Genomic DNA, 27,601 nt, shown 5'->3' with positions numbered 1-27,601 from the left:
GGTGTTAGGAACAGACTATAAGAAATGGTTGTTCTGGAGAAAAAGGGTAAAACTTATGAGGTAAGCAGTATACAAATTTATGCTTGGGAATTTCTTTTTTCTTTTTCCTTCCTATTCAAAGGTCAATGCTTGGAAACTTGTACTTAGTTTTGTCAATAGTGTCTCATGTGCATTTTCTGAGTGCGAAGAGGATTTGGGTAGGCAAGACTAGAGAACAGCAGGAAGCCATTGCCTATTAAATTTTTATTTCTAGCCATTCACTCATGTATTGGTAAGAGGACAGGGGTCCTGGGGAAAGATTGCCTCATTTACACTCCAAAGACTTGGGTTCTGATCTCCATGTCATGGCTTATGATAGTGTAAGCCAGTTATGTAACTCTAGAAATGGACGTTTCTGCTGTTTATAAACTGGAAATAATGATACATGTCCTGACTCCTACTGAGTTTGTTGCAAATGAATCAACTGAAATACGACAAGACTTTCTGAGGGCACTTTGCCAACTTTCAGAAGTGTAAAAATTAAGGGACTGCTCCTATGTGCTGTTCAGGAAATAACAGGCACCTGGGAAAACCCATGAAGTAAGGTTTTGTAAGAAGTTGCTCTGCTCCCCGGGAGAAAATGCCGAGCTCAACACTGCCAAGAGGAACAAGTCTGGGAAATCACCACATGAGGTAAAGCAAATGGGGCTTTTCGTTTTGTTTTTGGATACCACAATTTCTTACATGTCGTTCTTATTGTTTACCCTTCCTCACCAGTGGTGGTTTTGAAATGAAAGGAGGTTGGGTTAGAGAGTATTAATAAAGCAAGGGAGATGGCTAAACTTTACTTGATGTAAAAATAAGCCGAATCACTTTAGTGTGGGGAGAATCAAATGCTACACATTCATTATATGGAAAACAAATTCAACTTTGCGGTGAATCAGAAAACTTTTCGACTTTCATGGAACACTGTCGGCTCCCCATCCTCTCACACTCTCTGGGAGAAATAGTAGTACATCATCAGATACATGTAACTTACCCTAATGCTTCTCTGCTGAAAGATTTCTAAAAATCCCTCCTCTCTTATTAGCTGTACTTTGTTGATGGTTTGTTGGCCTCCCTAGGAGAAGACCAATGAGAGTATTATCCATATACTCAATACTGATGAGAACCAGAGGCCACAGGCATTCTTATCAACATGTGTGTAAGGTCTTGGAAAGTCTCCATGTAACAGTCCTGCTAAAGCGGCCACTCCTGGAGTAGCAGTAATCTTCTAACTGAATTGTCTATTCTCTAAGCATTTTTTAATAGAGAAATCAGCAGGAATATTTACATGAGTTCACCCAACTGGTTGATACATATAAGGAAATTGCGGATAGCAATGTTAATTACTTTTTCTTGAATACTCATTCACAGGACAGGTTGATCTTTGCCATTTTACACAAACAAACAAAAAATGAAATGACGTCTTTTAGCCTATCATATAGCCTGTAAAAGATGTTTGGAAAAATAATTTTCAAAAGAAGTGGGTGGCTGACACTAGAGATTGACTCGCTTAATATAAACAACAATCACTTCTGGCTTCTCTTATTGAATTTTAGAGAACGGAAAGCTAGCAATGTAATTCTCCCAAAGCTCTTGCAGTTTGAATGTGAGGAGTAAACTGGGCTCCGTCATGCAAAGGCAAATATTAATTTTCTATTGCTGCACGCTCAGATTAAGCAACTTATAATAACATCATTGTTTGGCTCACAGTTTCTGCAAATCAGGAGTTTGGGCATGGATTAACCGATCCTCTGCTCAAGCTCTTACAACGCTTAAATCAAGATATTGGCCAGGGATGAGCCGGGTGCCGTGGCTCATGCCTGTAATGCCAGCACTTTGGGAGGCCAAGGTGGGCGGATCATGAGGTCAGGAGTTTGAGACCAGCCTGGCCAACATGGTGAAACCCCATCTCTACTAAAAATACAAAAAATTAGCTGGGCATTGTGGTGGACACCTGTAGTCCCAGCTACTCAGGAGACTGAGGCAGGAGAATTGCTTGGACCCGGGAGGCGGAGGTTGCAGTGAGTTGAGATCACACCATTGCACTCCAGCGTAGGCGACAGTGTGAGACTCCATCTCAAAAAAGCAAAAACAAAAACAAACAAAAAAAAGATGTTGGCCAGGGCTACAGTCTTATCAGTATCATTTTCCAGGGTTTCTGGTTGTTGGCAGAATTCCGTTTCTGGGGTTGTAGGACTGAAGTCTTTGCTTTCTTGCTGGCTATCAATCAGGGATCATTCCCAGCTCCTAGAGGCTTCTTGCCATTTTCTGCTACGTGGCCTTCCCCTACAACATGGCAGTTTTCTCCCTTAAAGCCAACAGGAAAGTGGCGTTGGCTTCGAATCTCTATTTTGTTTTAACTGTTCACCTGATTAGGTCAGGCTCACCCAAAATAATCTCACTCTTGATTCATTCACAGCCAACTAACTGGACACCTTAATTATATTTTCAAAATCCTTTTTTGCCATATGGTAGAATGTAATTATGGGAGTGACCTCCCACTGTATTCACAAGTCCTGCTCACATTGGAGGAGAGGGTACTGTAAAGGGTATACATGTCAGGGAGCAGGAATCTTGGGGAGCATCTCAGACTTCTGCCTACCACAATGTGCTGCTTGAAGCAGCAGTAAGCAAGGTGAGGTAGTGTACACACGTGGGGAAATTGTGGCTTTGAGCAAGCACAGTGGCATGCGTAGTGCTTCCAGGGGTGCTTTAGTGGAGTTTTCACTTCTGTTTTCTAGTGCCATGTGAGCCAAAAAGTCAGCAGCAACAGCAGAGGTGTTTTTGGTAGGAAAATTGATGTGGTTGGGCATTTTTCCTGGGTTTTCCTTGGTAGCATTCAAGACTAGTTTTTTGGTCTTCAATTAAATGGTATAAATTGGTTATAAAAAATACCCTTCTGCTTAAACTATCTATAGTGAATACGTTTATGTGCAATATAAATCCCTTATTGCTACAATATGATCATCAACTGGACCTCTTTTTCTATCTCCAATAAAGTGTGTAATTCTGCATTATTTCTGTAAATTCATAGAACTTTAGAGCAGGAAGAAAACTTCTGCTTCTAGAAAGAGGTTTTTTGAATTATATTCTATAGAAACTTATAGCTCAAGTTATAATAATAGGCTTTTATTGGGGTGGGGGAGTATTCAATAGCCATACTAACTTGGGGTGCATTATACACGCGTTGAACTTACAATTATACCCATTAGCGTATTAAAGACTCAGAGATCCTACAGAGAAAAAAATAACAAAAAAACTAAACTCAACTATCTAGGCTGGGTGCAGTGGCTCATATCTGTAGTTCCAGCACTTTGGGAGGCCAAGGCCGGTGGGTCACTTGAGGTCAGGAGTTTGAGACCAGCCTGGCCAACATATTGAAACCCCCTGTCTCTACCAAAAATACAAATTTGGCTGAGCATGGTAGCACATGCCTGTAATCCCAGCTACTCAGGAGGCTGAGGCAGGAGAATCGCTTGAACCTGGGAGGCAGAGGTTGCAGTGAGCCGAGATCATGCCACTGCGCTCCAGTCTGGGTGACAGAGTAAGACTCTATCTTAAAAAAAAAAAAAAAAAAAAATCTATTAGACTCTTCTCATTCCAACCAAGGCTTCCCAAAGTAAAGTGCACATAACAAAATCTTCTGGTTGGTTAGTGGTAAAGTGAAGGCTTTAAACCATGCTAACTAGACTTCCTGACTCCCAGGAACATAAAGCTTGTTTATTACTCCCTACATTTGCCTGAGAAGTAAGCTTCAATGAACACAAACACAGCCTCAGGAGGAAGCACAACATATTGATATAACTAGTTCTGGCAAATCTATCTATGATATATCCATAAAACCTGTCTTATCTCTTTGAGGAACTTGCAATCCCATATATGTTCACCCACACACCACTCAACAGAAGGTAACTGCCCAGAGAGTAGGCCAAGGGGGATGTTCTCCTGCCTCAGTTACTCACGAGTGCCCTCCCTAGGTACCAAGGCCAAGGGCCCCCTGACCTCAGGAAAATGGGACTTGTGAAGCTAGGCCCCAGGACATTTTGCTAACTGTAGTGCAATTATTTTCTATGTAAACATTGTAGGTTTAGGATTTGATAGAAAATAAATTCCTCTAAAATAAGTCCCAAATTAAAAAGAAAAAAAGTATTAAGGTCACCATAGAAGGCAATACAAATGGAGTACATAATAGAAACCTGATTCCTGAATCAGAATGCTTGTGAGCACATGCCCCCTGCATTCCATAATGTAAATCACATCACACACATCTGAGCAAGAGAGAAGAGCTTCCGGGAGATGCATATTTTCAGCATGAAAACAAGGAGTAGTTGGTGTGATAAGCATAGCTTATGGTCAGGGGGCTGGCCTGATACACCTCGGCTTTTATTGTTCCCCAAGGCCACATGGTTGCATCTTGCAGAGGCCAGGGGTGAACATGGACGTGCCCAAGCAGTTTTAGACCTCGAGGGCCCGCTTTGCTGTTCTTGGAAGAAACTTCAACTGAATAAAGATTCTAGGCTCCACCACATTTTTATTACTGGGAAAACAATTTCCCCTTCAGGGCAGACAGGTACAATCACAAGTTAGACTTCTGCTGGTCTCCTCCCTGCTCTGCAGATTTCTCGTCCTTTCTTTGGGAGATGCATTTCTAAAAGGACTGGTACACTGGTTAGAAACGAAAATGAAAACCCTGCAAACAGTCCTCACTGCAACGTTTTGTAGCCACTTAGACCAGTAAAAGAAATGAAATCTTGGTCAGGCGTGGTGGCCCATGCCTGTTATCTCAACACTTTGAGAGGCCGAGGTGAGCAGATCACCTGAGGATAGGAGTTCGAGACCATCCTGGCCAACGTGGCGAAATCCCGTTTCTACTAAAAATACAAAAATTAGCCTGGTGTGGTGGCTGGCGCCTGCTATCCCAGCTACTCAGGAGGCTGAGGCAGGGAGAATTGCTGGCACCAGGGAGGATTGCGCCACAACATTCCAGCCTGGGCAACACAGCAAGACTCTTGTCTCAAAAAAAAAAAAAAAAAGAAACGAAATTGTAAACAAACCAGCCACTACGTTAGTCATAAAGGGACTTGAACCACAACACACACCTACTACAATTCTATGGGAAAAGTTTCCACATACGTGCAATTCTCTGAGGTTTGTGGTATTTCCCAGGGCTCCAACTGAGGAGTGACTACAGCCATACCCTATGAAAGGCTCTCAGGCTTTGTGGAGTTGCATTTATTGCTCTTAAATAGTTAGGAAAAGATAATTTAGGAGTTTTGGTAACGGCAGAAAGCAGTTTTGTTTTATTCTTACATGCCTTAGTCTGTTGAACAGATCATTCTCTGGCTTTTTTGTTTCAGCTATTGAGCCTTGACTCAGAGGCTTTCAAAGCTATCAGGCCATTTGAAGTTGGTTGTAGGGATACTCTTGAGGATTACAAAAAATAATAAATAAATAAATAAATAAATAAATAAATAAATAAATAAACCTTGCTTTTTTGAAAACTTGGTAATGTAAGCCTCCAAGAAATGGGACCTATTTCAGCTTTTAACTCTTCTGTGATATGTTTAGAGAGGAACAAAATAATTGGTAAAATACTTTCCAAGCCCTAAATATTGGCTTGTTATTTATCAAAAAGTAAAATCAGATTGTAAAAGATATTTTCCTTTATTATTAATCCTCAGAACTCGGCTGAAACTATATTTAGTCTGTAATTGATGAAATGCTATCAATATTTAAAGCACAAAGGTTTAAAACATAGTCAATTTTGCTTTGTTAGATTGTATACAACCAGTAGACACACACTAGATTTGTAGACACATATTTTTCTGTTTAGGTGGTATGTCTGATATATACATCAGGAAAGCCCAGAAAACTGAAAGTGTAAGTTGCCCACTGCCTGTAAAATGCTTCTTTTTTCAGTATTAGACAAAAATTCACCAGCAAGTATCTGGTACCTACTCATTATTCTAGTAAGACATGAGGCTCCACTAGTTACAATATTCTTTTTTTCTTTTTTTGAGACAGAGTCTGACTCTGTCGCCCAGGCTGGAGTGCAGTGGCGAGATCTTGGCTCACTGCAAGCTCCGCCTCCCAGGTTCATGCCATTCTCCTGCCTCAGCCTCTCGAGTAGCTGGGACTACAGGCGCCCACCACCATGACCGGCTAATTTTTTATATTTTTAGTAGAGACGGAGTTTCACCATGTTAGCCAGGATGGTCTCGATCTCCTGACATCATGATCTGCCTGCCTCAGCCTCCCAAAGTGCTGGGATTACAGGCGTGAGTCACCATGCTGGGCCTTACAATATTCTTTATTAGAAGAAATGTGGGTTTATGTTTCCCTGGGAATTATTTGTGCTAAATTTATTTTTAAAAATGATTTTTTTTTCAAGAGTAATGTTTCCAGACTTGGGGTAGTATAGGATGAGTACATTTCCACTCCTTCTCTTTCTTTCATCTAATGGCCTAAATTAATTTCAATCTACCAAAACCAAAATGAAGTTACTCCCTTTAAAATCCTGATTCATAATGATCTAAAGAATGAAAGAAAGATGTGTTGGGGGTTCCCAGAAGAATGTCCGGGTATTTTCCGAATTATTACTGCATACCAGGGTCTCCAGTTCAAATTCTGGGAAGGAAACAAGAGGTGTTGATGGTGTGGATAAAGGTCCTCAATTATTTTTCCCCTTTCATCAGTCTGTAACTTTAAATGTCTTCCTGGACCAAAGCAGGAATGGGTGCTTAGGATTTCAAATGAGCACTCAAACAATTTTATCTGGCCCAGTAATGGACATGTTTGTGATAAGTGAATGAGGAGAGCTGATAGCTCCATTTCAAAGGAGCCGGCAGAAGGCCGAGAGAGTCAGCTCTTAGGAACTTCGAGGGAAACACTCATAAAGCTTGCTGATAGCCCTCCATGGTTGCCTTGAGCCTGGACTTTGAACTCTTCACTGCTGTTCTAACAGGTAAAGCCCCAGATGCAAATATTTGGTTTGACTCTTTCTTACTGTAAACACTGCAGCCCTCAGGATGATGTGATCTATAGAATTTGCAGCTGTTTGCACAGACGTTATCAAAACAATTTCAAATTCTACTTGTTATTTTTCAAGAATTACTAGCTTAGCTGGTATTTTGGGGAAGAGTTTTGGTAAGGATAGGTGAGTAAGAAGGTTAGGGAAGGAAAAATGACAACAATACGTGGGGATCCCAGGACTCTGTATACACATTCAGAGACAAGGTCAAAGAGAGCGCGGAGCAATCATCCAATAAATCCAAATTCCATATCAGCCCAGGAAAGGTAAATATTAATGAGCTCAAGGTGGGAACATCAAAGCTCACCTCCATCCAACTCAGGTTGTTCCTCTTCTTTGCTTTTTGTCAATGGCCATGCGTTATGTTTCTTGACCACCTTCCTTGTTGCATTTTACTGTATCCTATCTTGTATTTGCTGGTTTCCTTTTTTTAAGTAGACCTTTTCCCCCCTTTTCAATGTAAATCTTTCCTCCCCCTATGGATCTTCAGCATCTTCAGGGCGGTCCCATTTGGTGTGAGAGCAGAGTTCAGCAAGTGGAAAGCATGAACTGTAGAATCAGCCCAGCTGCTTTCAAATTCTGGGTCTTTCACTTACTAGCTATGAGAATGTTGGAAAGTTAATTAACTTCTCTGAGTCTCTGTTTATCGCTCAGAGATAGTCATACCTACTTTGCAGTTTTGTTTTAGACATTAAATGAGTGCATATGAGGCTCACAGCTCAGATCCAGTTCCTTAAATACATTTCTTTCCTTTCTTTTATTTATTTGATATCCCCTTACCCCAGAACCCTCTGCTCCCACTTAGTATATATACTTAGTTAATTATAAATCTATATACTTTTAGCGAGTAGATTAGAAGGTTTAGAAATGATGCAATATCAGCTTGCATCCTTTTGGAGAGACTCAGTGCTTAAAAAGCCCCAGCCATCTTCCCCGGATCAGGAAGTTGTGATTTCTTGCTGACTGTTTCTCAAGATATTTCCTTTAGCTCCCCTAACTGTTGTTTGTTGTTGTTGTTGTGGTTTTGTTTCTGTTTTTGTTTTTGTTTTTGTTTTGGCCTAGGCGGGAGTTTTTGTTGTGGCCTAGGTGGGAGTGCAAAGGTGTGATCTCAGCTTACTGCAACCTCTGCCTCCTGGGTTCAAGTGATTCTCCTGCCTCAGCCTCCTGAGTAGCTGGGCTTACAGGTGTCTGCCACCACATCCAGCTAATTTTTTGTATCTTTAGTAGAGACAGGGTTTCACCATGTTGGCCAGGCTGGTCTCGAACTCCTGACGACATGATCTGTCCACTTCTGCCTCCCAAAGTGCTGAGATTACAGGCGTGAGCCACTGCGCCCAGCCTTAGCTCCCCTCTTTATGGGTATGTTTACATCTAGAAATAGGTTTGTTGAGAGACAATAGTAAAGTGAGGAGTGGAGAAAGAAGACAAAGAGGAAAAATCCTGGCAAAATATCAATGAAAATAGAAAGCAAAGTCCTAAAAAGCACACCAAATGGAATACACTTAAAATAATGCAATTTCATTTAGCGATGTGATTCTCATAGCATAGAACCCAGGTCGAAAACTTGGGCAAACATTTTCAAGTCTAGTGTACACTTGGGAATTGAAGAATATCTGCAGATGTAGATTCCCAGTGATCAGAAAGCTGAGGGATAGGCCAGAAAGTTTAATAAATATTCTTAATTAGTCCTGTGAACTAAAAATATGTACCCACATGACTGAGTCAGGAGTGTAAAGGACTTGTTGGAACAGAAGTTAATAAGCAGCATGGAGAAGCAATGTTTTTGAGTTAATGACTGAAATCTAGAGAGTCTTATTTAGAAGATTTGTATATAATATGTGTTTATATTCTATACATTTTAATAATGCTATGTGTGTATATAGGTACTGTAATCCTCTTTGTATCAGCTCTATATGTTACCCAGTTTTTATTTTCTTTCAAAGATATTTTTTCCAGTTAAAACACCACAAATAGCCTTTCTTTTTTTTTTTAGATGGAGGCTCACTCTTGTCACCCAGACTGGAGTGCAGTGGTGCAATCTTGGCGCACTGCAACTTCCGCCTCCCGGGTTCAAGCGATTTTCCTGCCCCAGTCTTCTGAGTAGCTGGGATTACAGGTGCCCGCCACCATGACCCGCTAATTTTTTGTATTTTTAGTAGAGATGGGTTTCACCATGTTAGTCAGGATGGTCTCAAACTCTTGACCTTAGGTGATCCACCTGCCTCACCTGCCTTGGCCTCCCAAAGTGCTGGGATTACAGGTGTGAGCCACCGCACCTGGCCCCTTTTTTTTATTTTTAATTTTTTTTAGAGATGGGGTCTTACTTTGTTGCCCAGGCTGGAATGCTGCAGTGGTGTGGTCATAGCTCACTGCAACCTCCAATTCCTGGACTCAAGGAATCCTCCCACCTCAGCCTCCTGAGTAGCTAGAACTACAGTCGCATGCCACCCACCCCCAGCTAATTTTTAAATTGTTTCGTAGAGATGGGTTCTTGTTAGATTACCCAGACTAGTCTTGAACTCATGACCTCAAGTGATCCTCCTCCCTCGCCCTCCCAAAGCACTGCAATTACAGACATGAGCCACTGTGCCCAGCCCATAAACATCTTTTCATTAAAATAAAAAAAAAAAACTTCAATAGTTAATTTTCCTAAAAATTTGAGAAAAAACATTGGAAATATATCCAACCTGTTCACTGAAAACTCCTGAGGACTGAATGAATACACTGCCCATTAGACCATTTTCTCTTCTCTTGTTCCCACTGGTCCTTGCTTACTAACCCTGTTAATTTTAAGTGTTGGGAATATAGAGTCGGAGATGGAAGGAAGGAGTATTAAGATCCTTAAAAAAGAAGAAAAGACATAGGCCCATCAAACATGGTAACAGCCAAGTCCCTATTACTATGGACTTTTGTCCCCAGAAATGGTTGCTAAGCTGCATTTCCAAGGAAGTCACGAGGTATTTTGGCTCACGTTAATCTGGCCAAGGAATCAAGTGCTAGTTGCTCAGGTAGGAGACCAGACAGACACCTCAGAGACTTCTACTGGGATCTACTTCTCAAGGATACTGCTTGTCAAATAACCAGCATGAATATTTCCCTCAGTGAAACCCTTCCTAACTATTCCACAATTTGGCATTTCCTCTTCTGTGATTATGTGCTAATCCTAACTTTATGTTAGGATTATGTGCTTCCCAAGGAATTTGTATATTTGTCCATTGAAACACTTACTATATTGCAGTGATTACCTGTATAATGTCAGCTCCCTACAACATGATACCTGGCTCATATTGGGAATTGACTAGATGAGTAAATAATCTAAAGAAAATACCTTTTTGAGTAGCCAACTTTGATTACTCTAGGATGTAAGAGATCTCCCAGTCAACCTAGGCTATCAATAGTAACTGGATGCCTATTGTTTGTTCTTTAGAGCAAGTCTATTAAGTGCTCCCATTGTTGTTTGCTTTTGCTTTTTATGATTTGCCATTTTATCAAGGTGCTCTTGACCTGGAATTTCTCTAAAATATATTTCATTAATGTGAGAAGAAATGAGATCATTGCCTAAGAGGTCCTGAATTTTTAGGATAAATTTATGAAATGTAAATTCTGTACAATAAATTTATATTAGAGGTAATATTTTGATACTTATGTCCCTAATAGTAGTTGGAAAAGTATTTTTCAATAGTCTTTTAAGGCTGTTTAGATATTGATGGAACATAAGAAGAAGAAAATGCCACGCTAAATGCTTAGTAATTGAGTATGCATTCTACTTGTGTCCTAACTTAGACCATGCTATGGAACAAAATAGACAACTATTCTGTATTATTTAAATTTGCTTCCTATTTTAGTGTTTAAAGAATAACTTTACATATGCATTTAAACCTTTTTTTTTTTTTGAGATGGAGCCTTGTTCTGTCACTCAGGCTGGAGTGCAGTGGTACGATCTTGGCTCAATGCAATTTCTGCCTCCCAGATTCAAGCGATTCTCATGCCATAGCCTCCCGAGTAGCTGAGATTACAGGCATGCACCACCACACCCAGCTAATTTTTGTGTTTTTAGTAGAGACAGGGTTTTACATGTTAGCCAGGTTGGTCTTGAAATCTTGACCTCAGGTGATCTGCCTGCCTCGGCCTCCCAAAGTGGTGGGATTACAGGCATGAGCCACCACACTCGGCCTTAAACTTTTTTTGTTATTAAAAAAATTCAACCATCTTTATGTATTACTTCCTTTTTTTTTGAACTATAGTATACATAGTAAAAATTATACAATTTATGTCTTAATTATGTATTATATTTCAAAAATTTTATCCTAAGTTTTAAATAATATCCTAAGCTCTCTGAAAAAAGGAATAATATTGTACCTCTTTTGAATCCTATACTTTTCCTAGGACTTAATAAGTATTGTTTGACTGATAAGCAATGGCTTCCATTTACTGAGTCCCATGCTATACACTGTGTGTGTATGTTAGAGTGTATGTATTATATGTATCATATGCAACTCTATATATATATGTGTGTGTATGTATGTGTATATAGTTGGTATATGTATAGTATCATTTAATCCCCATGACCACCTGATGAGAATATATTCTGTCTTCATTTTACAGGTCAGGAAAACAAGGCTTCTAGAGGAAATATAGCTCAGATAATCTATTTAAGAAGCAGCATTTGAACTCATGTCTATTTTGGGTCCAAAGTGTTAATTTTTCAGCCAGTACACAATCTCGTAGTCCTCTCATTTCTTTCTTCTTTCTTAAGAATTAATTAGTTGCTGACTCTTTGGGGAAGGTAGAAAAGTCTAAAATGGCATATAACATGTTGACCTGGTGTGTTCTGGAAATTAAGACTGAAATGTGTCCCTTTAGAGAAGAACTGACATCTGTTTAATGGCTTCAGGAGAAAAGAGGTAGATCTTGTTATATTCCTATCTCTATTTCTGTGCAGCTGAAATTGATCAGTACAAGTTCAAAAAATGTATTTGTCTTGTAGGAAAGCAAATAGAAGGGATGGATCTAGAGATTCACATTGATGGATAGCCATGGGCCCTGTTCCTGAGCCTGCTCTCCTTATGGGCATTGGGAGTATTTGAAAATAGCTCTTGTATCTGGATTAATCGGTAGTGGTACTATCCCAGCCTGGTTCTGCAGGGAGGTGACCATGCAAGCACTCCCCACCATCAGGAAATTTATTTTGATTATGTTATGAAAGTGAATGCCAACAGTTGTCTTTTGTGTTTTTATTAGGAGCTCTGCCTAGGCGCAGACTCTGAATAATAAGTGAATATTAAATAATATGCTTAACAAACTTTTGAATATTTAAGCACTTAAAAATCAGTGGCCAGACATTAAGAATCAGTAGTTGCCTGTCCAGGTTATAACATGGGCTAAAACAGAAGAGAAAAAAATAATTCTAAGCTGCTTTTATAGTAATTTGGGAAATAAAATTAAAAAGTCTAAAGCTGGGTGCAATGGCACACCTGTAATCCCAGCTATTCTGGAGGCAGAGGCGGGAGGATCCCTTGGCCCTAGGAGTTTAAGACCAGCCTGGACCTGGGCAACATAGTAAGAACCCGTCTCAGCATGAGTGTGGTGGCTCGCGCTTGTAATCCTGGCACTTTGGGAGGCCAAGGTGGGTGGATCAGTTGAGGTCAGGAGTTTGAGACCAGCCTGGCCAATATAGTGAAACCCTGTCTTTACTGAAAATACAAAAATTAACTCGGTGTGATGGCAGGCACCTGTAATCCTAGCTACTTGGGAGGCTGAGGCAGGAGAATCTCTTGAACCCGGGAGGCGGAGGTTACAGTGAACTGAGATTGCGCTACTGCACTCCAGTCTGGGCAACGAGAGAGACTCTGTCTCGGAAAAAACAAAAAAAAGAACCCGTCCAAAAAAAAAAAAAAAAAAAAAAGGCGAGAGCGAGAGCAAGAGAGAGAGAGAGACAGACAGACAGACAAGAAAAAATGTCTATACCCAAAGTTCATGTTTGTTTTTTTCCTGTGTCTTTTTATCTTTAATCTAACAAATGACTAAATAGGTTTGTCTAGAGGCAATGACAAGGTGGGGAGTAAGAAAGAAGCATAGAAAAGCTGGTATGTAATCAACTAAAGGGAAAACAGAAAGGAAAGTATAATAAATAAGCTGAACTACACACATGTAGAGCAATAAAACTGCATCGAAGTTATGTTAATATTGAAAGAACCAATGAAATCAAAATTGTAGATGAAACTTGTTTGCTTAAGTCTGGAAGCTAATGTACCATTAATTAAGATGCAAATAATCTGACATGCTTTCTGAACTCTAGAAAAACTCTTCCATTTTTATTTATTTAGTTTTTGAGACAAGATCTCTCTGTATTGCCCAGGCTTGGGTGTAGTGGGGTGATCATAGCTCACTGCATCCTTGAACTTCTGGGTTCAAGCTATCCTTCCACCTCAGCCTCCCGTGTAGCTTGGATGACAGGTACGCACCATCACAGCTGGTTAATTTTTAAACTATTTTGTAGAGACATAGTCTTGTTATCTTTCTGTGTTGCCCAGACTAGTGTCAAACTCCTGGCTTCAAGTGATCTTCTCACATTGGCCTCCCTAAGTGCTGGGATTATAGGTGTGAGCCACTCTGCCCACCCAGATGTGTTAATTTTGTATCCATGTTAGATCTAGTTTAGTTTAATAAACATTAGTTGAGCTCCTGCTGTTTTCCAGACGTGGCCAGAGGCTGATGACCTCATGTAAGCTGTGGAAGAATTCCAGTGTAACTGGGGAGGTAATAAGAAAGCAGGTCCTTTCAATGTAATAAAACAGGATGCAATAAGATAAAATGTTGTTACAGAAATGATTTCTAATTAAAAAAAAAAAACTTGTTTCAAACCAATTAAAACTATGTAAATGGCCAGATGTAGGATGAGCTAGGATTCTGGAAACAGATAAATATAGTTCTGAGTCCTGCCTCTGCCTTTGTGTGACTGAGCAAATTACTTTATTTGTAAAAGACTCATGTATAAAATACAGGCTTTAAAAATACATACATCATACAGTTATTTGGAAACTCAGCCACTGTTACATGTTAATTATTATTATAGTTATTAGTTATTGAACTAGTACTATTTTACCATGATTACACAAAGCTATGGAAAATAATTACATCCAGGAAGATCATAGAATGCCTTGACTTTATACACCATGGTTTTATCAAATATATATTTAGTCTTCCAAAATATACAAATGTTTGGCCTTTGCAGAAAAAAAAAAGCTTGTGTTTTTCTTTTTCCACTCAGATGTTTTGACATCAGATAGAGTCTAATGTTTATGTTTTGTTGTCAAGATGCAATTAGAACCTTCCAAATTACCATCTACGGTGTTCAAAGTTATTTATGCTCACATTAGGTTTGACACCACATGTTTATTAGTCACTTCAGTGCTGTTACGATTTTTGTATCATACAACATTTGATGCCAAAGCCTTTATAGCAGATGTGTTCAATAAGAAAAAACTTTTCAAGAAATTTTCATCTATATTAGTTATCTCCCATAAATGTACTTCTTCTTGGTACACTTAATCTCTGTCTCCTTCAGCGTCTACCATCAAAACACCTCTGGCAAGGTCATCTTTCCTGCCCTGGAGACATTGCCCTACCCTGCTGATTCTGTAAGGAATTTGGTATTACAGTGTCTGGCCCTGTCCTCAGGCTCGCTAGTCACCTCTTCTCTCCGACTTTGGACCTGTCTTAGCATTCCTTAAATCCATCCAGGTATGGTTGGCTCTTCCTTGGTCCCAGCTGACTCAATCCCAAGATTCTTCCCCAACATTGCCTCTGGCCTCAGAACCAGCATCTTTGCTCTTACTTTTTTCACTCCTAACCAGGCATTCTTCTTGTATCAGTCTTTGTTTCCAAGAATTTCTCATTCAGTGTTCATTCTCATGTTCTATGGGAAATACACCCGTATCTTCCAAACTTGTTAACTCCATTTGGTTCTCTCCAATTTTGTAAAGACTCATTTTGTCTGAGAAAACCCTACAGCCTCCCTTGTCCCTTAGATATGATTCATCAATGGAATCTCCCTGCTTTTCCTGGTTGAAGTGCTACAGTCTAATGTAACCCCACTGGGAATTTTCATAACTTCTTGTCAACTCTGAGGTTTACAAAATTGTTGAGCTCACTTCCTCATTTCAGTGATTGTGGAACTAACCCAACATAGAACCAAAATTTAGGGTGGCTGTCATTAGAATGATTTCTAAACAAAAGTGTGAATGATGTTGCTTGCCTGTCAGAGAATTTATTCACCACTTCCCCCTACCCCAGCATTACCCCTTTAGAAATCAATAGGCTTTCCAAACAGGTTCTCCCTTTCGTCCTTCCTTCTCTACTACACCCCCATCACCAACATTTCAGATCCTCTTAGCACAATTTATTAGTCCATGAAGCATCTTCCTGAAGGTCACACTAAGTGTTAACAGTGATTTGGTGAGTTTCCCCAACCCACTTGTAGTCTTTAGAAAAGCAAACAAATACACTTTTAAATGGGAAGTGAATTGAGTGGGGAGTGTTCGCCCTTCAAGTAGGGGAATTTTGTGATTTTGGGCATGTAGGTGGAGAGTGAGTGTGAGAGGTTTAGTGCTTTCCTGTACCCATCTAACACCGGGACCCAGGCCCATATTTGTTTGACTGATTGTGCCAGACGTTTTATGTGTTCTTCCAACAGTACCAGTACTGAGTAATAGTACTCAAGTTTATCCAGAAACTCGAGTTTTTACCACGTCCAAGTAAAAGAACTATCATCTCTATTCAACTTTGTCTGTCTTTTTTTCTTTTTTTTTTTTTTTGAGACAGAGTCTTGCTCTGTTGCCCAGGCTGGAGTGCAGTGGCGCAATCTCGGCTCACTGCAAGCTCCACCTCCCAGGTTCACGCCATTCTCCTGCCTCAGCCTCCCGAGTAGCTGGGACTACAGGCACCCGCCACCATGCCCAGCTAATTTTTTTGTATTTTTTTAGTAGAGACAGGGGTTCACCGTGTTAGCCAGGATGGTCTCAATCTCCTGACCTCGTGATCCACCCGCTTCGGCCTCCCAAAATGCTGGGATTACAGGCGTGAGCCACCGCCCCCGGCCTCAACTTTGTCTCTCTTCTGTGGAATCTTCCCCACATTGCATAACTATCTTGGAGGGAGACGTGTTCTCTCCCCTTTATATAACCTTGTTCTCTTCTAGAGAAATGGCTTCCATTTCACTTGAGGGAAAGTACGTTACTGAGGAGACTACATTTTGTTGTCCCTTCAAAGCCAATGGGCAGTGATTCAAAAGCATTTAGGGAAATAGAAGTAACTCTTTGTAAGCTAACCAAACAGTGGCCTGAACTCTTTTACCTTGTGACTTCTTATGAGTGTTTAGTTTAGTCGCCTGAAGATCAATCTTGAAATTAACAGGCTATTTTGGATTATAACAAGATTATTTAGAGACTCAAACATTCCAGAGTTCCTTTAGTAGATGACTTCTATCATGACAAACAAACTAAAAGGTCAGTGATCCCAAAGTGGGGTGCACATGATCTATTGAGGTACAGGAAAAGGGAATCATAAAAATATATAAATGTATCATTATTAATAAATACCATCTTTAAAAAGATGTATTTTAATGAATGATTTATATTATTCACAATATATTAACAACAATTATGTAATTCATAAATAAAAACAGATATATGGTGGTACATGCTCAAATTTTACTTAAACTATTAAGAAGGAGGGATCAAATACAGTGAAAGTCTACTGATTAGGGAACACTTTGGCTGTATAATACCCTCTTCCCTCTAATCTATGCATTATAATAAAGACAGGTTCTAATATCTCCTCCTAAAACTGGGAGGAATTTTAAACATTCTCCCTTCTACACCATCAGAACAATGTAGTTTTACTTTCACTACCTTTAAAAACATTAAGGAAAGTAGAGAACAATATTCAGATTAGTTATAAGATCAATTTTCCTATCTCCTTCTATAAGTTTCTAGGATTTTGTATATTTGGTGTGTCATATATTAAATATGTTGTATTTTTCTATGCTTTTAATCACAAAAAAAGATCCTTGCTTAAAACATTTGCTTAAAACATTTTCTAAAGACATCAAAGGTCATGTAGAAAAACATAATATAAAAAGTATTTGTAGGTTGGGCGTGGTAGCTCCCCACCCACCTACAGGTGACTCCCATGTCTGTAATGGTAGCATTTTGGGAGGCAGAGGTGGAAGGATTGCTGCTCCTCACCCACCTACAGGTGTCTCCCATGCTTGTAATCTCAGCACTTTGGGAGGCAGAGGTGGGAGGATCACTTGAGCTCAGGAGTTCGAGACCAGCCTGAGTAACTTAGCGAGACTCTGACTCTACAAATAATTGAAAAAATTAGCTGGGCATGGCGGCTCATGCCTGTAGTCCTAGCTATTTGGTCTTGAACTCCTGGCTTCAAGCAGTCCTCCCACCTTAGACTCCCAAAGTGCTGGGATTACAGGCATAAGCCACCACACCTGGCCTATCCTACCTATTTGGGAGGCCAAAGTGGGAGGATTGCTTGAACCTGAAAGGTCGAGGCTGCAGTGAGCCATTATTGTGCCACTGCACTCTAGCCTGCATGGCAGAGCAAGATCTTATCTCAAAAAAAAAAAAAAAAAAAATTTACAGTTGTGTGCCATAACTTATTAGCAACAGAAGAGAAATTATAGCACAATATTGCTGATACCACAAGGGAACACATATTTGTGGTGTCTGTCTTTCATGTGTTTTTATTTTAGGAAATGAATGCTGATGTTAGGCAACTTAACCCCTTCCTTGTGACTTTTGCTCCTATTTGCAAGCTGGGTATCTCTTACACAGGCATTAACAAGTAGGCTGACTGTCGGGACAAGCCCAGAGATAGCATTGTTTGTATTTGCTGATAAACGACTCTGGGGCTGTGAGGACTCAGAACCAAGGAGTGACTCAGAAAGTCAGGGGCCCATGTCATTCTGCTCTGGGCTCAGACGTGCAGTGCAGCAGCACCAGGACTTGACAGCCCTACGGCTCGATCAGCTTTCTGTTTTCATTGCTTTATGATGCCATGAGTGGAACTATTGGCAAAGCAGAGTTCACACCTCAGCTTTTCAGTCTTTCCCCTAATTCTCGCTCTATCAGAGGTCGAGGACAACAGTATAATGATTCATAGGCCCTACTTCCTGGCAAGTAATCATTTTCCCACGGTGAGTAATGATTTATACTGAGAGGGGTAAAGAATGGTGATTTGCTTTTTTCTGTGTGGCCTTTCTGCTGACAAAGGGTTGGCTAGGAATACTTTTTTTTCCTTTCGTAAGGTCATCTAGAAAATGTTTTAAAGCATTTTAATGTTTTAAACGTAGGCTCTTTAAATATATATATTATTCGTAGAGAACTGGAATATTCCCCTCATATACTTTGTTAAAAAACAAAGACAATTTTGAAATTTCCTTTTTTATGTTGGCATGTGAGGACTCGGTGTGCCTCATAGAAGTCAAGAGCTGTAGAGGCCCACTACAACCCCACTTTTTAGATGGGAACACAGAGACCCAGAGAAGTTACTTGAGTTGTTCCTTTCCACAGAATTGGTTAGTGACAGAGACAGATTGAGGCTTAAATGAGCTCATCATAGGCTATGATTTTATCTAACATTAGGTTTACTTGTACCATGTCATAAGGGGAAATCTAGGTTTAAAGAAGTCTGTGACTTTCACAGTGAACCACATGAATTAATGACAGAAAGGTCAAGGCAGAAGCATGGTAATTGGTATCGGATGGACCTTGGCTTGAATCGTGGCCCTGGAACTGCGTGATGTTGGCTAATTTACTTAATTTATCTGAGTACGTTTTCTCACTTTACAGATGAGAATGGGGATAATAATGTCAATTTCATATCATCTGATGTAAGAATAAGAGATAAGGCACGCAAGGCTCCTGACACATGGTAGGCTTTCGATAAACAGAAGCTCTAATTATTTGTTAAAACTAAGCAACACCAGTCCTTGCTCTCTGGGATTCCTTTTCAAAGCAGCCCTAGTTATACTTCGCACTATCTTAGAACTTTGCTTTGTCAGACTCAACAGCTAGTTTTCTCAAGCCACTACTGACATTTTTCCCTTAGTACTTTGCGTCTGAGTTGTCTCATTTCCTGGAAGCCCTGTCACAGGCCAGTATGCTGTTACAGAACATGATCTGAAACCTCACTGGCAAGGGAAGTTCCCTTCAAATGAGGCATTTTTTTCCCTTCTGGAGTTTCACACTTCTCTTTCAGATCATGCAGGCAACCCCTCAACCCGAGGACACAGATGAAGGTCTTGCCCCGACAGTCCTGTGGACAGTGTGGGTGTAGTGGGGAGGCTGAGGGTCTGGACACATTTGCCCCATATGTCGTCACTCCCACCATTTCTGCCTCTGTACCTCCATGTCCTTTCAGCTGCCCCATAAATGGCCTTTTTTTTTTTTTTTTCTTTTCTCTTCCCTTTGGTCTCCGCCTCCCACCTCATCAGGACCAACTCTTGAAACATCCATTGGAAATTTAGAGGAGTCTGTGATATGTGAGGGATTATTGGAGCTTTGCATTTCTGTGTGTTCTCACTTCCTGTAGAGCTCGCAGGGATTTCCTAAGCATCCTGTTCAGTGCGCAGTGGCGAACACTGCCTCCCTCCCCCTGTGGTGGGGAATTGCCATCTAGGTGCAGGTGGTTCTTCTTTTACTTCTTCTTTTCTAAAAAACACAGTTGCAAAAATATGCACCTTATGTTCACGTCTGGCAATGAAAAAAGTTGCTCTAGTGATTTTTGTAGTGTTTTTTCTATAACTGAAATGCTATTTACATATCATGATAAAATATAGTCCATTTCATTAAATAGGCTCATTCCTTTAATCCAAATGCGTGTGTGTGTGTGTGTGTGTGTGTATGTGTATAGTTTAGTGCCATACTTTCTAGATATTTTGTCAACGGGGAATTTCCCACTTCAGTATACGTTGTAACATAAGTGAACAATCTGCAATATATATTTTTTGAGACAGAGTCTTACTATGCTGCCTAGGCTGCAATATTTTTTAAACATTAATATTTAAATAGAGATTTGTACTAAGTGTTTTGAAAATCCTTTAAATCACATTAAATATCATAAACGAGATTTTTCATGAGAAAATATAGCCTCAATCGCATCCTTTTATTTTAATGATTGGTTTTGCTTTCATATATTAACTTTCATTTTTTATTCTTGTATTATAATTTCATTAGGGTGGGGTTTAAATTTTGTGCTCTCAAAGTGAAACTAGCTATTGCCTCACATTTACTGCTTTTCTGATTTTGTGTGCACTGTCCTCTGTAAACTATAATGGACCAAGTAACTATGAAACCAACATCTTCTTCCCTATAGGTTGGTCCCCTGGGAAGCCCCCGGATCAAGCTCCAATTCTGGCAGTTTCTCTTTCTTTCAAGAACAACAGAAAAAGTTCCAGCATGGCTTATTTTACTCATTCCACAAATATGTATTCAGAGCGTACCAAATATTGAATGCTACTATGTTGATTGGGGGCACAGGATGTATAATCATTTTGACATATTGAAGATGGAGGGAAAACACATGGAGGAAACTATTTTGGTGCTTTTGTGATTCTGTAAGGGGCTCAGAGTCAATTAGAGGAAAACATGATCTCTGTTTTTGGGTTCTGCAAGGTTGGAAGAAGTGGATGTGGAGATAAAGTAAAATGAGGGGGCATGGCAAACTGTGGCCTGGTGGTGGGGTGGAGTTTGTATTTCAGGATACAAAAAGTAATGAGCCTTATGATTGGCTGGATTGGATAGCTTAGTATCTGGGACAATAAACTAGGAGTTTTGCTTATTTGTTGGTGAGTGGGGGAGGTGGGTAGGGGAGATTTAAACTGAATTAGCAGGATTGATTCTCACTGAAAAGGAGACAAAGACAATTCTAACAGATTTCAGGAAAACAGAACTTTATTGCTTATGTAACCAAAAAGTCCCAGGCTGGAATTGACCTCAATTCTGGCTGAAATTAAGTCTTCCAACAAAAGTTCTATAAGTTTGCCTTTCTTCAGCTTTCGACTTAGCTTTCTTCCTTATTCTATTTTAGGCAGGCTTCCTCATATGATGGCAAAGATGGCTATAAACATTTATGGCTTAAATTCTACAAGTTTTGAAGCTTTGTTGGGAAGTATATGTCTTTTTTGCTTTGTTTGGCCCAGCTTGGCTAGTCTCAATCCATATGGTTTGGATGAGGGCTGATCCTGGAGGCAGGTGGTGGGATTGGCCCTTATACAAACCATATCGATTGAGAATGGCAAATGGTACTTCTCCAAGGGGAAGGAATGTGTTGTGTTATCAGGAGAGGCACGCTGGGTAGGTGAAAACCAAGAATGACCATAATACAGATCTCTTTGAGGATCTGTTGAAAGAAATGGACCTTCTCTCTTTAGAAAAGTACTCTTGGCTGGATGTGGGGCTCGTGCCTGTGATCCTAGCACATTGGGAGGCCAAGGCAGGAGGATCACTTGAGCCCAGGAGCTTGGGATAATCCTGGGCAGCATAGCAAAACCTGACCTTTATTGAAAAGATTAAAAAAAAAAAATAGCCATGGGTGGTGGCACACTCCCGTAGTCCTGGCTACTTAGGAGACTAAGACGGGCGCATCACTTGAACCCAGGAGTTCAAGGATGTGGTGAGCTGTAATTATGCTACTGCATTCCTATCTGGCCAATAGAGTGAGACCCTGTCTCAAAAAATAATTATTATTATAAAACATAAAGCACATATAAACATAACATTATTCTGCTCACAATTTCAAAAGTTCACAGACCTTCTGAAGTTATATATATCCATACCCTAGAGTTCCATAGATTCTGGGTCAAAAACTCTGCTCTGTAGTAGGGAATAATTGTGGATAAGCATTGTGACTTTTTGGTCACATCTCCCACACCCACTGGAAAGACTTACACGTATTAAGCCCTCAATACATTTAGTGATTACATGAATGAATTAACCAAGTAACCTTTTTTTTTTTTTTTTTTGTGATCCAGTATACTGGTATTATGCTCATGCTTTACATATGTTTCCTTATTCATTCTTCTAACATTATTTTATGAATAAAGAAACAGAAGCTAAGCTAGGGAATAAAGTGAGCTGAAAACCTAGAACTGACAAACCTGGAAAGGAGATGAGAGCAGCTGTGAAGTTCAAGGGCAGAAAGTCTACAGGAGCAGGGGGTTAGTCTGAGGTGTCAGAGAATGTTGTGGGATTCACTGTTGTGGCTCAGCTGATCCTAGTTCACAGCCTCAGCCAGGGAGGCCATCACCTCCGAGGCCTCAGGCCACTATGTGGCTGCTAACCCCTGTGTAGTTCTTGTCAGTGGCAAAAACATTTTACCATTTTCTCCCTATCATAGCCCCTTAAAATAATACTTTAGTCTCATATTTTTAGTTTCTACTTCAGAACCTGCACTTGAGCTAAAACTGTATTGTTGTGGTTGAGATTTATTTTCAAATCAATTATTGGATTCACTCATGGGATAATTAGAAGCCCCATAGATAGTTGCTCAAGTTAGTTTAAACTCACCATTGGAAGATCCTAGAATTTTCAAGGTTGTACTTCTGAAAAAAATGATGAAAACTATATGTAAGTGGCTGGAGAGCAAGCAAATTGAACAGCAGATAAAAGAGAATGTCTTCAATCTTATGGCATATCAAGTATTGGGTCAGCAGAAGAAAGTGGTTGAAACAATTACCATGAAGTCACCAAGTTTGGCAGATTTGAGAGATCACATGTTTAAAGAGAGATTTTTGTTCTGTTTTCTTGCCTCAGGGCCCTTGTGAATTGATGAATATGAAGGCACTAAGAAAGCAGAAATAGAACTGAGAAGAATGAAATAACTGTCTCTACCTTTCTCGAATTGTCTAATTTGGAAGGAACGAAAGACAGCTAATAAGCAACTCTCTGCAAGAAGACATATGGCTTAGGTTCTGCTGAGCTATTGATGATTGATTCCATGCATATATACTAACTGCTGGTATATGTATATACAATACATGGGCTTCTGCAAAGAATCATAGACTTGATGCATTTTTAAATATTTCTTAAGGACTTACTACTGAGTGTCAGTATGAGAGGATCGTTTACTTCCTTTTCCCATTAATTTTGACAGCCTGGATTGAGCAACTTTCTTCTTACCTAGTATTGTTTTAGGGGGTGCATTAGCTTTTTCTTTGTGTGTATGTTTGTGTGTGCGTAGCTTTATTAACCATATTGTTTGGGCTTTTGATAAAGCAGAGATTCTGATATGGTATACATTTTGAACTAAGCATTCATTGAATAAATGAATGGGGATGTATGTTTAAGACACTGTGCTAGCCAAGGGTGAGAAGGGGTGTGTAATGGTAGAGGAGCAAGATGAGATAAGATATTAAAAGACACCTGCTGAGAATGTTATTTTATATGGCAGAAGGATGTTTGCAGATGCAGTTAAGTTAAGGACCTTGAGATGGGGTACGTTATCTTGGCAGGCCCAATGTATACATCAGGGTCCTTATGAAAGGGAGGCAGAAGAACAGAATGAGTAGTGAGAAGAGTGAATAGACAATATTGAGGACATGCTTAGGGACCCAAAGAAGCTTGCTATGGTAGGGCTTGGTGGACTCTGCACTGGTGAGAAAGGCTAGGCCATGCTGTGGAAGCAAACAAATCCGTGTTGTAAAGTGACAGAGTTTCTCTCCTGCTCATGTCAAGTGTGCTAAATGGCTGAGTGATTCTCAAGGGCAGCCCTCACTCATGTGATGGGTCTGCTGTGTGTGCTTTACTGGTAGCCAGGCAGGTCAGGAGAATGTTAGAAATGAAACCCTTCCTTCTGGTGGCCTAAAGAAGTCACATGGCTACATCTGTTAATAATTTGAAGGTGGTAGGACAATATAATATTCCCTTGTCCTAAAAGAGGGAAGCTAGAAATATTGGTAAGTAGCACATATATCTTCTCCATGATCTCAACTTTGTTGGGTAGAGAGGCATTTTAAGTAACTTTGGAATTTACATATATTCCTTAAATATCTAGTGATAACTCCATGTCTAAATCCAGGGTACCCACTTTCTTCCTTAAAGATGTTTGAAAGTCCTGCATTCTCTCAGTATTGTTACAGAGCCACATTTCAGTTGAATTGTTAGTGCTGAGAAAAGCATTATTTATGTTATTTTTATGTTAGGTTTTTTTTAGAGACAGGGTTTTGCTATGTTGCCCCGGCTGATCTTGTACTCCTGGGCTCAAGTGCTCCTCCTATTTCAGCCACCCGAGTAGCTGGTATTACAGGTTCACACCATAATGAAAAAGCATTATGATTAACCTAGTAAATTGATTTTTAATAATGCATTATTTGATTTTCAAGGGCTTACAAAACCACTTCCAGAGAGCTAGACACAATGAATACAAGCAAGCTAATAATGAAAGTGAGAAACCACATGCTGCTGAATTGAGTATGTAGCAACATTTGTAAAGAAATGGCAAATCATATCTAATTATTTCGTTGTGCTTACCTTTCTTCAGTCAGAAAGCCTTAGGCGTCTGGTTCATTTCTATAGACATTCCGTGGTGATTTGATATCAGTTAATATCTACCTGCAGCAAAGTGTTGACAGTGTTTCTAAATTCACAAGCCCAACATTTTGCAGTATTGGGCATAAGTGAAGGAGCTTTTCAGGTTGCTGCTAAAGCAACTCAAAAAGATGCGAAGTAGATGTGAAACCTTCATATTTGGTACTTCTATAGCAGATTGTCTTCTCTCCTAGAAGAGAAGCCAGGAGACAGACTAATCCATTTCTCTAATCCCCGTGTTGTTAGCTGAGGCTCCCAACGCTCTGGGAAGGAATTTACTTGCAGTTCTCTAGAGATGGAGGCAGGGAGCTTCAGTGTGAGTCCAGTGGAGACTCTCTTTGGAATTTCATCTGATCGGAGGGTCACTGTCCATTTCTCCTCTCGGCAGGCCTAGGAAAACACCAGGACCAACACCCTGGAGGGAGCCAGCTTCAGGATTAATTAGGGCTTGATTAATTAATGAAGGTGTGAATCTAGGGCTTAAACAGTAGTTAACTAAGAAATATGTATTTGTTTTATAAAAGATGAAATTTATGGAACAGTATATCAAGAATTGCTATTATTTTATAATATAATGTGTCATCTAAGTTCTTTCTATACATTGTTTCGTTTAAAGCACACACAAAAATGCAGATGAGGCCAGGTGCAGTGGCTCACGCCTGTAATTCCAGCACTTTGGGAGGCTGACGGAGGTGGATCACCTGATGTCAGGAGTTCGAGACTAGCCTGGCCAACATGGTGAAACCCCATCTCCACTAAAAATACAAAAATTAGCCAGGCATGGCGGCATGCACTTGTAATCCCAGCTACTTGGGAAGCTGAGGCAAGAGAATCAATTGAACCCAGGAGGGGGAGGTTGCAGTGAGCCGAGATCGCACCACTGCACTCCAGCCTGGGCAACAGAGCGAGAATCCGTCTCAAAAAAAAAAAAAAAAAAACAAAACTGCGGATGAAGATGAAGGCCCTGCCTTGACTGTCCTGTGAACAGTATGCAGTGGGGAGGCTGAAGGTCTGGCCCCTTTGCTTCTGGTGTCTTCACCGCCAACACTTCTGCCCCTAAGTCTCTGTGTAGTCTAAGGGATTGTTATTAGTTATTTCCCATTTTATGGGTAAGGAAACTGAAATCCAGAGAAATGGAGTGAGTTGGTCAAGTGTACACAGCTCATTTCTTACCGTAGTATTTGCTGTTCACACACTGTGTATATGACCCTTTAATAGGCTAATCTAAAAGATTAATCTAAAAGATTAGATAGATTCAATGCCACTATAGCCTGGTGTTATGCATATCGCTATCTTCCTGTTGAAGAGGAAGGTTCTTAAATTCTGAGACATTTGATAACATGCCTGAGTTATGTGTAAAAGCTTAGATTTAAATTTGGGCCTCCTGACTTGAATCTTGCATTTGACCATACCACTTCTGCACCTAGCAGATGGAGGAATCAGAATGCCCAAGACCTAGATAACTCTAAATAAGGCCCAATCTGAGTCGTGCTTCATGATTAGGTTCATAAGTTCAGTGCTAAAAAGGTTGATTTTTCCTGTTTTTCTAGGGTCTGTTTGCTGGATTTAAGATACGCTGTCTCCAGAAATATGACAAAACAATTGTTTTGCTTGCTCATTTTTTGTTTTGTTTTGTTTTTCCTTCTTACAAGGTAACTAGTATCCCTAGCACACCAGAAATAATTGGTACTGATGTTTCTGACAAAAGGAATCTGCTGAAAGTGACCTTTCAATGCCTTTGGTGGAGTGATTGTTTAATTTAGGCAATTTGTTTTCTCAGAAAGGAATTAAAAGGTTCTCTAGGCTTTGCTAGCTAAGATCTTTAGTTTTAATCACCTCCTTGAAAACATTCTCCTTAATCTATTCTGAGTAAGATGGTGGATTTCTTTGTACTTTGGCCTTTAAATTTTTTTTTTTTTTTTTTTTTTTTTTTTAGACAAGCTCTGTCACCCAGGTTGGAGTATATTGTCACGATCGTAGCTCACCATAAACTTAAACTCCAGGGTTCAGCCATGGAACACAGGTGATCTTCCTGACTCAGCCTTTTGAGTAGCTGGGACTACAGGCCCACCACACTGTCTAATTACTTATTTATTTATTTTTTGTAGAGATGAGGTCTTGCTATGTTGCCCAGGCTGGCCTCAAACTCCTGGCCTCAAGATATTTCCCCCTGTCTTGGCCTCTCAAAGCGGTAGGATTACAGATGGTTCTTTAATTTTGAAATTCACAGATTAAAGTGGTTACTAACCAATGAATAGACCACTCTTGTTCTTATCTTACTCAGAATCTACTTGGAGAAAGTCAAACACAGAATCCCTTTGAATTTATTGGTCACTCCAGGTGGTTTGAACTGCCAAATAAGAAACAGGTCCTCTTCAATGTACAGTCTGCCAAGTATGAGGTCTGAATGACCATCATTATTATGTATTTAATGCACATAGAAAATCTATCTGCAACCTTCCAGAGTGTACCAGAAGTTTGGAATGCACATTATTATTGGCTCCATCTCAAACTAGTCATAAATCAAAGAAAAGAGCAGTTCCAGGGGAAGCATCATAGAGGCTTTTAGGCCCCCACGCTGTGTGAACCTGGTGAGAAAGGGAAGTCTGCTCTCACTGGACACTGGAACTGTTCGTCTCTGTCTCTGCTGTACTGTCCCTGTCTCTACCTCACTCAATAAGGAAATCATCTTTGCTTGATAACTAAAACAACCAAAAAGGCTGAGAAAGGGGAAAACCCACATCTGGATTTAAATACAAGGTAAGAAATGTTTTTCTCTTTAGGATACCCCACTCACTTTGGGAAAGCGATTTCATGTGATATATTATTCAAGACTCTCATCAGCAAATACTTTCTGGATGTATACTGTGTTCTAGGTATTGGGCCAGCTGCTGGGGATTAAACTTTGAACAAAACAGATAGAATCTATGTCTTCATGGGAGTG

The 27,601-nt window shown here is 40.0% G+C and overlaps 1 long non-coding RNA gene across 1 annotated transcript; it reads left to right on the top strand.

The window, feature by feature from the left end:
- LOC119625208 (uncharacterized) lies at positions 1-27,053 on the top strand. Its single transcript, XR_005241306.2, has 3 exons — positions 1-60; positions 22,885-23,039; positions 26,942-27,053. It is a non-coding gene; the product is annotated as an uncharacterized lncRNA (long non-coding RNA).
- Positions 27,054-27,601: the final 548 nt, after the last annotated feature.

This window comes from Chlorocebus sabaeus, chromosome 13 (assembly GCF_047675955.1).
Source record: "Chlorocebus sabaeus isolate Y175 chromosome 13, mChlSab1.0.hap1, whole genome shotgun sequence".
In the NCBI taxonomy this organism is placed as follows: Eukaryota; Metazoa; Chordata; class Mammalia; order Primates; family Cercopithecidae; genus Chlorocebus; species Chlorocebus sabaeus.
Note: the sequence above shows the minus strand (reverse complement) of the source record. Positions and strands in the feature narration are given on the sequence as shown.